The sequence below is a fragment of the Ictidomys tridecemlineatus genome, chromosome 4 (genome assembly GCF_052094955.1).
Source record: "Ictidomys tridecemlineatus isolate mIctTri1 chromosome 4, mIctTri1.hap1, whole genome shotgun sequence".
NCBI lineage: Eukaryota > Metazoa > Chordata > Mammalia > Rodentia > Sciuridae > Ictidomys > Ictidomys tridecemlineatus.
The window spans coordinates 53,822,530-53,833,430 of NC_135480.1; the positions used below are offsets into that span (position 1 = coordinate 53,822,530).

The 10,901-nt window shown below is 35.7% G+C and overlaps 2 pseudogenes; one reads left to right on the plus strand and one right to left on the minus strand.

The window, feature by feature from the left end:
* Positions 1–3,380: 3,380 nt before the first annotated feature.
* LOC144376654 (cilia- and flagella-associated protein 97 pseudogene) lies at positions 3,381–4,174 on the minus strand (annotated as a pseudogene).
* Positions 4,175–9,068: 4,894 nt separating this feature from the next.
* LOC106145611 (olfactory receptor 10A3-like) lies at positions 9,069–10,255 on the plus strand (annotated as a pseudogene).
* The last annotated feature ends 646 nt before the right edge of the window (positions 10,256–10,901 follow it).

Consider the following 10,901-nt stretch of genomic DNA (forward strand, 5'->3'; position numbering starts at 1 on the left):
TTTTATTTAACTTCCAAGATGCATGTTATGGGGTTTTTTGGGTTTTGTTTTTGTTTTTGTCTTGCAAACCAGTTCATTTTTCTTCTAACATAGCTGAAATTCTTAGTACTAAAGATATATGTTTCTAGTGTTAATCTACCTATATGTACGCCAGCATAACACAGTAACAGGTATGTTCAGCATTTAAATGTTGAATTATCCTGATTAACTCCATACTTCTAGGGTAATGTGGTCCAGATGCTGAATTGGAAGTAGCAAGGTGTAGAGACCAGACATATTTTGTCATTTGTGCTGCTTACTGTAAATGGTAAGAAGTTCTGCTTCACAATTCTCCACGTGTAGGTTCCTCAGGAGATCTAAAACTTAGCAATATGAGAACAAGCTGTTTTCTGGTTTTCATGAAGACATTTAAATATTTAAATTTTAGATCTGTCTTCTATTTTTTTGAAGAAAGTTCTATGGGATTGAGTTTATTTTATCTTAAAAAAAACTAAAGCAGAAAGAAAATTTGGTATAGTAGAGCCTAACTTAAAAAGTTATTTATAAAATCAGTAGCACTGAATAACTTTTAAAATGATGGTCAGGTACTTTATTAATGATATCTGAAAGCTACTCAACCATTAGTAATTAGTGTTCTTATAAGGTACACTATGATGACTTCATCACATGTTTGAGAATTTACATGATTTTTATGTAACCATAATTGAATAACCAAATTAGTCTTTTTTCTTACACTTACTTTTGGTAAATTAAATAGTGAAAATGTTAATATGGGCATATCTAACCAGTTCTAGGGGGTATTCTGATATCTATATCTTGCTCAGCCTCAGACATGATTATATGGTCATAATTTAAGTACAAAAGGATGAATATTCAAAATCCTCAGTCATTGAAGAATTCAGTTGAGTTGTTAATTAGCCTTTTATGTTGTGTTTAAAGTCATATTACAAAATATAAAGTAATACTTTTTAATTGAAATAACATTTTCTGCCCACAATTAAATTTTATCAAAAATATAAATTGTTAAATTAATGATATTTAAAGAGTAAAGACCTTAAAAATTTCAGCAAGTAGGTTTTGGGTTCTAGCTGTACTTTGAGTTGCATCCTAATTATCAAACCATGCCCACCCCAAACTCAGACCTTTTTTTGAAATCTTAAAAATTTTCTGTAGTAACAGGACCTTTACTATTTGGAAAGTATTATTATGATAAATAGAATATCTTTATAAGTTTGGTTGCTAAAATGGAACACAATATAATTATTGGCCATAGCTACCAAAAGCTCATCAGATAAAGCTATGTTCTTTTTTTAAAAAAGCAAAGTGTAAAGTAGTAAGTTGCTTGTAACTTCTATTAATACTAGAAAAGAATTTGTGTAGACCTGTGCTGTGGCTTATGGCAAGAAGTTTTAGAAACATGTTTTTGCTCTTTGTAATTTAGAAAGTTAGCTCTGATTCCAAAATGGGATTTGTTTTTTCATCAGGCATTTAAAAAGCCAGCTTTAATTAAAACCACCAACGAGGTAATCCATATAATTGTACTTTGTTCAGCCCTGTTGTAATATCAATGTGTCAGGTTTCAGAATTTTTAGGAGATGAAGTTCTGTTTTTGGAGTCTTATTATCCTAACCTTCATACCTTTAAGTTATTATTTCAGATCTAGGATGACTTTGGCAAGTTTGTTTTGCTGAGGTCTTTGGAATGGGGGGCGGGGAAACCCTTGTATTATTTGAAATGAAATTCTTGTATTATTTGAAATGAAATGTGTGGGGAAGGTTAGGTGGCTGCAATGACCCAAGATGGAAGTGGGTTAGGCCCGGGCTCCCAGGTGGTGGTGGGGACCCAGCCTACCCTTAGCATAGGCTTCCATGCAAGTCAGAGGAGGCAGATCTGGGCCAGGGCCTGAGCTCCTCCAGGTGTCTGCTAGTTGGCAGAGGTAGTCCTGAGCTGGGCCGAGCTCCAGTGGTGTCTTCTAGTTGGTGGAGGTGGATCTGGGCTGGGGCCTGAGATCTGGAAGGGGTTTGCTGGTGGCAGGATGAACCTGGGCCTACCCTGGGCCTGGGCTCCCATGCAGGAAGGCAGAGGCTCATCAGTAGCTGAAATTCTAAAGCATTTTTTATTCTTTTCTTTCTTCTCCATTAATAAATACTAAATCACAGAAAAATATACTAACAGCATCATTTAACACACTGTTCTGACATACTTTAGAACCTGCTTATTGGCTCTTCAAACTGGTGGTGCTATTTAACTGACAAAACAAAAAAACAAATAAAAAAACCCTTGTATTTGCTCATGATACAACTGATTTGGTCTGCACTCAAATTAGTCTCAAGGAAGTAGATGTAAATCTAAAGCCCACCACCCTTGTCAGAATCATTAATACTACTCTACCTGCATGTATGAAAACACAAAAGACAAGCTTTTACATTGAACTCTCTAATATTCCCAGTGTGAGAGGATTTGGAATGGCTAAATGAAGTTTTAAGACCTAACAGTGCACTTACACAGAAGTACTAGGTACTCCTGGTGAAATTGTGAGGATTGCCCCAGTACAAGCTTCTCTCAACTTGCTCATCAAATCTAAATCAGTTCCATCTATAAAAACAAATTTCAGGATGTTTAATAACAAAGTGTAACTCTCATAAATCAGGTTGTGACTCACCATGTGAGTTCTAAAGCAAATAGAAAACAAAGTCAAATAAGAGGTAAGCTCGTGGTTTAAAGCTTGTAAGAAAAGAAAATAACATAAAATGAGAACTGCATAGTGAATAGCTTGGATCCAACATGCAATGATACTGTCACTACTGTTTGATCAACGTGACAACCGAATCAATTTCTATGCTGAGAAAATAAACATGCATTACTACCATTTTTCTAATAAATCCACACACATTTTATATAAATTCACACTCATAGTAAATACTGTTTTTACATTAAATTGTTGTCTTTTGACAACAATTTTTCATTGAATCACAAACAATAAATTAACTCACTGTTATATACTTTAAATTGCTGGAAAAATATTTTAGATATTAACATAGTGAAATATAGTAATATAACAAAAATATGTCAATAAAATTGGATGAATAGGGAGGGGAAGGGAAGGGGTATGGGAGCAGGAAAGATGGCGAAATGAGATGAACATCATTAACCTATATACATGTATGACTGCACATTTAGTGCGACGCTACATCATGTACAGCCAGAGAAATGAAAAGTTGTGCTGCAGTTGTGTACAATGAATCAAAATGCATTATGCTATCATATATAACTAATTAAAATAAATGAAAAAATTTAAAAAAGAAAAAGAAAAAAATTGGATGAATGATGTTTAAAGTAATAATGTTTTATAACTAAGCAGTGCACACATGGGGGTTAAGTCATAGCAATAGGCCACTGGGTGTGTCAAAAACTAATTGCTCAGTCTTACAACTGACACCGTTGTTAGCACTGGATGTCCTGGAAACTTCTCTTAATAGGTTGCATTGGCCAAATGCATGTTCTTAGTCTTCTGGAGGACGGTGACCTTAGAAGGAGATGATCCCATATTACAATGGTAGTCCATTAGCTGTTCTGAGTATTTCATACCCATTGCTGGCTTCATAGTTTCAAGTTTTTTCAATAAAGCCACATTTTCTCTTTCAAACTTTTGTTGCTCCTTCTGGCTATTGAGAGCACTACAACATAACTTAAAAGGATGATCAATGGGGATTGTACTTTTGCTTTCTGACTTTTCAGCCTGCCTTGACAGTTCTTTCAAAAGTCTCTGATTTTCCTGATCAATCTGTCTCACCTCTTCTCTTGTGAAAGAGTAATTTTTCCTAGGTACTACTGAGGGTTGATCAAAGTGAAGTTTTTGTGGTCCCTTTTTCTTTAATTGCAGCAAAGCTTTTCAAAGATGATGCAGGTTCATTGTGACATGTAAGACTTTGTGGTCTAGATTACAATTGAACACTGATGACGTTGGGACAACAGCAGGCCAAAGTTTTTCTTTCACTTTCTTGGCAGCTTTCAGATACCTTGAATCAATTTTTAAAACCTCAACATCTTCATCTACCTCTTGACTCACATTTTCTTGCCTTTTAACTTTGACTTTTTGGTCATTTGGTGTATTTAACTCAAAAGATGGAACAGGGCTGATATCTGGAGTTGATAAAGCAGTTATCAGAGACATCATCTGAACAGTCTGAACTTCAAGAGGAGGAAGGCAAAGACAAAGAAGAAGAGAGAGAGGAACTAACCTTGAAATTCTTTTTACTCATGCTTGTATTTGGAGTTATTAGATGGTTTAGCTGACTTGGACCTCTTATAATGTTTGTGTCCATCATCACTGTTTTCCTGTCCATCTGTATAGTAATTCTCCTCTCCTTATTTTACAGTTTTTGGAATTCTATTTGGAATGGGCAAGTGTGTTTTAGTTCCTTTTGCAGCATCACATAATTTTTTTTTTTTTTTTTGATCCTGAAGAAATGGTTTGCATAATACGATTCTCTACAAAGTGTTCATCTGGAGAAATTTTTGTTTTTTTTTTTCATTTTCCTTCTCAGTAAGATAATATTCTCTCTCTTTTTTTGAACTCCAAACTTCAGATTTCTCTTTTTTATATCATTATTTATTCTCTCTTTTGGATTATCACTTTACTTGTCAAAAGTAATTTACTTTCATATTTCTTTACTTTTTCAAAGACACTGTCAAAGCAAGAATGGTCTATGTCACCTCTGATGTATCTCTAAAGCAATCCATGATGGTAAAATATCTCCCAAGTGCTTATGGCTGCCTGTCTCTTGGGAGGGAAACTGAGCCCCAATGGCAGGGAAGGTGGCAGGCATGCTGCGGTGTGGAAAGACTAGTTTTTATTATTACTTTTTTATTCTTTTTTAGTTTGATTGCAAGGAATGCTGTTTCTATGAATAAGATTTTGAAATTTATTGAGATTTTCTTTTGGAAAAAAGAAGTCAGATTTTGTAAAGTTTCCATAGATTTTTTGGGATGAAATGAACTCTGAAGGATATAAAATGTGTTCTTTTTATCCCATGTTTAATCTCATCATTTATTAAATAAAATAATATTGGTTAAATCTTCCCATATATATTTCTTTGCTATGTATTTACTTTCTTAAACTTCAAGTATACTGGGGTACAGTCTCTATATTTGTACTATTTATGTATCAATGATATAAAAGCTCTGAATTAGAGATAAACATGAATATTATGACCTTTTATCATCTCAACATGTGTCTGACATTTTCTTCACACACTTTTCAAGGAAATGTAAAATACAGGCAAAAACATGGTGATTGTCTACATGACTATGACTTCTCACAAATCATATACCACCTGTGATACAGTCAATGGCATCTGGACATATAACATGTTGGTCCATCAGAGGGCCCTGTAGGATTGTTTGGAGTGTGAATAAGGAAAGCACACTACACACAGTGGGCCCTTCTCCTGGAGAATGACTCTAATGAGTCACTTGAGAAGGGTCCTTGGATTGGATTCTGTAAATGAAAACCCCTTCTCTTAGGTTAGTGTTATGTTTCTGACTGGACACAGATTAAAGAGAATGTATCTGTAAGTGTTATTGGTAGCCTTATTGCTCCAAGGAGGAGAGAACAATCTTGAGAGGGATGCTTCTCCTAGAAATCAGAGAGGAGAAATAGAAAAGGAGAACATTGGTCCAGGCACATTGTCTGTAGGTTCATCCAGCCCTGTATTCTTCTGAAACACAGCACGTGGTTTTCTTCAATGCCCTAGCCACTTTATTCCAAGCCCAGAGTCCCCGATCCTCATGTATACATTGGGAGAATAATAACAATGTTTTCCTTTTACATAGAAAGTAAAGAAGGCAGAGAAGTTCAGTGATGTGCTCCAAGTCCTGTAAACCAGTCCAGATCTTTTTACTCTAGTCAAGAAGCTCTATGCATGAAATCAACTGTAATGATGCCTTCTCTCAAAAATATCAGTGGCTCTATAATTCTTATGGAAAATATGCAAGTTCGGGGCTCAGGAGCATCCAGACTTAAATCTCGGAGGCTTCAATCTTCTTGCCTTTACTTAATTCCCACCATTGCCCAAACTGTGCATTGTGTCCAGTTGAATTCTTCATCTGCCCCCTGCCTTTGCTCACACCTCCCCTGACTCCTCCCTTCTTTCCCTGTCTACAACATTCATTCACCCTCTGATTTCACAAAAATCCTACTGGGAGATGTCACATTGAAGTCGAGCCTCTGTGTACAAGGCCTTCAGTCCTCATGGACACATTGAGAACTGGCATTCCATGTTTTTCATTTTCCTTCTCAGTAAGATAATATTTTCATGTGTGTTCTCTTGAGCGTTCTTCCCTGAGGGACCAGATTCAAGTCTCTGTAGCTCTCATACAAAATATGAGAAGTTCTGTGGGAAGCATTCAAAGTTCTCTCCAGAGGGATTCTCTGGGGCACATGATTCTATTTCATAGGGGGTTAAAAATCAGTGCACTCAATCACTAAATTGCATTTACAAGCAGGTGTATTTTAATAAGTGGTGAGAGTGATGATAAAGTAGCATGTAAACCTCACAGTCAATGTCAATAGGTAAGAGAGTGCGGCTTCTACTTGTGTGACTGTTAGTGGTTTTTTTCATTGAATGTTCTCAGTAAAAGCTGGTGATGCTGTTGAAGACATGCCTCAGTGCTCAGGGACCAGTAGGCATGAATGAAATATTTGAATCAGATGTTTTAGTTTGATGTTTTGTCAGTTTCCTTTTTATTTTGTTCAGAAAAAGTGCATCTCATAATTACAATCATGAAGAATTTGGATATAATAATGAGCAAGTGAAAAGAGGGAGCAGCATTTGTGGTCAATTGTGACCATATCATAGTTTTGTTTTGTTCTTTAAGTATAGGTTTTGTTTGTAATTGACACATGGTAATTGCACATATTCATGATATAATCTGTGCCATTCCAATGTATGCACACAATCTTAATGATCAGATAAATGTAATTGTCATTTCTATAACCTCAGATGTTTATCATTTTTTTGTGTGGAACATTTAAAATCCTCTTCAACAAGTTTGTGAATTGTGCAGTTAGCTGTTGTCAACTATAGTTATCATACTGGGTTTTTAAACATAATTTTATCAAAACATGTTTTAATCAGCATTATAAATGTTTCCTGTTTTAAAATAATACTCCAAATTTTGTAAATTTTAAAACCTATCCAGTTTCTAACACCTGGAACTCAGTACACATTTCATTTATTTATTATTATAGCCATTTGAAATGAGTTTTAATTATTTTGTCCTACAAAGTATATTTTTTAATTTTAAGAAAGTTTTTGCTATTGAAAAAAACATATAATTATCATGGCTTATATAGGCTTTGGATAATATGTGTATGGTCCAACTCAGGAATGAAGCAATTTGCCTTCTGCTGTTGCTCATGCCCTACAGATCTGCACTGAAGACAACATATACCTTCAGCTCGCTGGGATTCTCTGTCCTGCCTGCTTCCTCATCTCCCTGCTGACTATCCCCTGGTTTTCAGAACATCACAGAAGACACAGTGGGCTCCATCTAGTACCATTGCCATCAGGGACCTCTGACTTGAGCAAGTATGTCCTTCCCTGTGCCTTTTTCCTCCCACTTACCAGCCCTTCCACCCACATTATTCAGTGACTGTGGTTGTCTTCTCCAGCTCCCTGTCCACATGTAATCTTTCTCTTACTTAAATTGTCTAAAGCCCTTGTTATTAATTGCAGTTTGTTTTCCAATTGTGCTCTGTACTGGCTTCCCTTCGCTTTTAGACACTATTTTTTAGAGTTTAATTTTCCTGATATATTCCATTTATTTCTTTAAAGTTATTATTTTAACATATGTAATGATCTGGGGATTGTTGGGGGCATTGTGTAGATACTAAAATGCAAACAAAATCTTTGCCTCAGGGATTATACGGTTGTGGGAATGATATTTGTATAAATGTGTATATAATGTCAATTGATAAAAATATAAAAATACATGGCAATATGTGAGGGTTGTCGAGCTAGAGAGTTTGGGGGCATAATGGGGTACTATTTTATGAAGCCTTGTGGTGAGGATCACAGTTATTTTAGGTAGTGTGCTTAGGGATTCTATTGAGATTTGGTCTATGCTGAATTCCTTATATTGCAGAGTTTAGAAAATGGTAGGTCCATCAGAGCTTGTTGAATAATTCATGAGTCCATGAGGTGCTTGATGAGACTGGGGAAGGAAAGAGAGAGAAAGGGTGGGAAAGAGTGGCAAAGAGTGGAAAGTTTGAAATTGTAGCCCCAGAATGACCAAAAAGTGGGCTTGTCCTTAAATCATAATGGTCACAAGGTTGAATCTTGGATCTTTGGGGCTAAAAATTTCACATCCCAGTAAACCCCAATAGATTTGGCCAGACATTAATAAGAAGTTAATAAGCTCAAAACCAATTTTCAAAGTCTAGAGGTGTTACCTGAAACAGGTACATTTAAAATACAACCCAACATGAATATTCTTGTGGAATATTGTCAAACCATCAATATCACATAAAGTTCTATTTGTCTTGAATGCAATGAATATTTAAGTAGATTTACATAAAATTCACTATTACTGAATTACTATAAAAATTTGGATTAGCTTTTTCCTATTTGTCTACTTTATCACATTTTATTTTCTGTAGTTTTCATTGTTATGTTTACAACAATTGAATAAAGAGAAGGATACCTGTGGTAATATGGGATTAGAACTTGTATTAGAAAATATCTATATACTTTAGGGGTATGTTTACCTTAAAACTACATAGCATACAAGTTGTAATAGAAACTTGATAGCATTTTGAACTTTTAAGACCAGATTTTTAAGAATTGTTCACTTTTACTTTATATTTGACAGATTGACTAATATTGTTAATCTTAGTATTTTGCCATTCTCCAAGTATTCCAACGTAAGTTTTTTGGAACATGGGTTCCTCTTTTTATCCTCTGCCAGAATTTCCATGATGAATGCAGACTTCTACTCTTAGCCTCTGGACTGTGACTTTATTCTTTGATCATGTCTGCAGAAACAATATAGGGTTTTGTACTGCAATGAAAACACAAAATCAAAGCTCTGTGGTTGAATACATCCTCTTGGGCTTCTCTGATTCTCCTAAACTCCAAGAGCAGATCTTTGGTGTTTTCTTGGTTATTTATCTGATGACCCTGATGGGAAATGCCATCATCATAGCTGCCATCTTGCTGGACCGGACCCTCCACATCACCATATACCTGTTCCTGCAGAATTTATCTGTGGTGGAAGTGAGTTTCAGTGCAGCCATCATGCCTGAAATGCTAGTGGTCTTGACCACTGAGAGAACTACAAGTTCTTTTGTGGGTTGTTTTGCACAGATGTATTTCATTCTTCTTTTTGGGGGGACTGAGTGTTTTCTCCTGGGGGCAATGGCTTATGACCGTTTTTGGTGCCATCTGCCATCCTCTGACATACCCCATGATTATGAACAAGAGGGTGTTTGTGAAATTAGTAATGTTCTCATGGGTCTCAGGGATCATGGTGGCTACTGTGCAGACCACATGGGTATTTAGTTTTCCCTTTTGTGGCCCCAATGAAATTAATCATATATCTTGTGAAACCCCAGCAGTGCTAAAACTGGTATGTGCAGATACCTTCTCGTTTGAAATCTATGCCTTCACAGGCACCATTTTGATTATATTGCTTCCTTTCTTGTTGATACTCTTGTCTTACCTTAGAATTCTCTTTGCCATCCTGAAGATGCCATCAACAACTGGGAGACAAAAGGGCTTTTCCACCTGTGCCTCTCATGTCACATCAGTCACCCTCTTCTATGGCACAGCCAGTATGACTTATTTACAGCCCAAATCCAGCTACTCACCAGTAACCAAGAAACTGATGTCATTTGTTTACACATTGCTCACACCCCTGCTGAATCCACTATCTACAGCCTGCGAAACCATGAGATGAAAAGGGCTTTGGTGAAATTATGGCGGAGAGCAGTGGTTTTACACAGTTTGACTTGTTGAGAAGCCATGTGAGATTTGCTCCTTCCTCAGGAAAACTCTATTTGAACTTAATAAATGATGAAAACAGATTCCATTTCTTGATATTAATGTGTTCACAGTGTTGAATTCCTTGAGTTTGAAATGTATCAGGAGATTCTTCTCTTTTAATATATGGTGTTGTCATTGTTTTTAAGGGATACTAAATTTCCTTACCACATGATACAACAGTCTAGTCATGCATTTCCCTATTATCAGCATCCAGGTCATTATCAGACTAATGTGATTAAAGGTGATGCTTCAATAAATATCTAGTTCAATAGGTTTCTTTGTATCTATGCTTTTATTTTGATGTGGTCATTTCCTCAAAGTCATTCTGTTAGAATGAATGTTATTTACACTTGTGTGTGTGTGTGTGTCTGTGTGTGTTGTGTGTGTGTTGGTTGAAATCCTATGGAAGGCCTTGCATATGCTAAGCATGTGCTCAATCACTGTGCCACATGCCCTGCACTTTTTAATATATTTTAATTGCTATTGTAGAGTTACTTCCTTGTATTCTTGTAACTAGTTCAAACTGACCTGAAGGCTCACTGAGATTCAGTAACAGCTACAGCCTCAAGAGACCAATCAATAGTGTGTGTGATTTTTTTTTTCTGGATAGAAAATCTTTTCAATGAATCAGAAAATAAATTATTATTTTCAAGCTCAAATGAGCTCTACTTCTCACAGTGGGATATACCAAAATTGTATTTCTCTTGGTGTTTTTTACATATATTTACAAAATGATGCATAGATTTTCTGGATACTCATGTGGCTATATTAATATTGTTTTCACTTATGACTATTATTTCAGAGTACTTTGAATTTTTTTCATAGGTCAAATTGCCCTCAAATTTATCTGTGAAC